The following is a 1,449-nucleotide window of genomic DNA, read 5'->3' on the forward strand; positions in this document are numbered from 1 at the left end:
GTGTGTATATATATATATATATATATATCAGCCTAATGGAATACTGAATCAAAATAGAATGAATAATTTGTTTTCAAACAAAAATTCTACATATCAATCAGCAATGCAAAAGATATCGTAGTTTAAACATGTTTTTATACTAATTTTTTATTTATTTTTTGGGTACAAAACGAATGCAATGTTTAAGAAACAAAAGCACAACTATTTATTGTAAGTAAAAATTCTGTTTTCTGAAACAGAAAACCTGAGGGTACCTAAACTTTATTTTTCTTACTGCCGGGGTTTCGAGATAGAAAATTTTATTTTATTTAAGAAAATTCATGTAATCTACATAATGTATAAACTTTGTCTTTCTCATTCAACAATACCAGACAGAAAACAAAAACTCTGAATTGTATTAACTTTTTTCAACATTTATTTTTGGAAACTCTGTTTTCTATTTTACAAACAGAGACATTTGATGACCAGTTAATGTGTCCCTAGAAAGAAAAAAAATCTAAAACTAATATTCAGCTTTGTATGTACACAAATAACAACAACAAAAAAAAAAACATATACAGTTTTCAGCACCTTGGAATTTGTAAGTTTACAATCCTCAGAAGACTTTCTGAATAACTTGAAGTTTATATTGTCACTGGTTGCCTTAACTTCTTTTTTAACAGATGCTTTGTTCCGATTGCACATTATTATATATAATTTTCATCAGTGAAGCTGGAAAACTGCCACAGTTAAAAGATCTGGAAGGTCAGTTGCAAATGTTTCAAAACCAAAATACTATTTTAATTCATACATAAATGTTACAACCTCGTGCTAAGATTTATTGCATATTTTCACTACTGTAAAACACTTAATGAATGTTTCAGGGATAAATACTTGTAACTACTCTTCTGTCATCCTAACAAACATCAACTTCAGTTCAATTGTAAGTGAAGTTTTGTCACAACAGCACCTCAAATGACATGACAAGTGTAAAGCAGTAGCAATAAAGTAACAGAATCCATGAAAGAATTGGTCAAATGATACTTTTTTTTTTATAATGCAGACCACTTCAGTAAGTTTGCCAGCCCTACTACTACAAACTCCACAGAAATTTTACTCATGTTAGAACCTTTTTGTCACAAATAAAAATTGTATGTAGATAAACATTTGTTTTAATACACCAAATAAAAGCTACTCAATTTTGTGTGGTGAAACCAGTTCAAGAACTTACGAGCAGCAAAAAAAAATTTCTCCCTTTCATTTCACTCCCTCAAGAAGAATAGCATTTCACACTAATACACCTTATCCTCATACACAACGTATAAAGTGTAGTATTTCACATTGATACACCCTATCCTCATACACAACGTATAAAGTGTAGTATTTCACATTGATACACCTTATCCTCATACACAACGTATAAAGTGTAGTATTTCACATTGATACACCTTATCCTCATACACAACGTAC

The 1,449-nt window shown here is 29.7% G+C and overlaps 1 long non-coding RNA gene across 1 annotated transcript in view; it reads right to left on the reverse strand.

Annotated features, from left to right (window-relative positions):
* LOC111086934 overlaps window positions 1-1,449 on the reverse strand; it is a 5,846-nt gene that overhangs the window by 3,209 nt on the left and 1,188 nt on the right. The window contains exon 2 of the long non-coding RNA XR_002611649.1: window positions 571-1,427. This is a non-coding gene — a long non-coding RNA (uncharacterized LOC111086934). The remainder of the gene's footprint in view (window positions 1-570; window positions 1,428-1,449) is intronic.

Source organism: Limulus polyphemus, unplaced genomic scaffold, assembly GCF_000517525.1.
Source record: "Limulus polyphemus unplaced genomic scaffold, Limulus_polyphemus-2.1.2 Scaffold1565, whole genome shotgun sequence".
NCBI classification, from domain to species: Eukaryota; Metazoa; Arthropoda; class Merostomata; order Xiphosura; family Limulidae; genus Limulus; species Limulus polyphemus.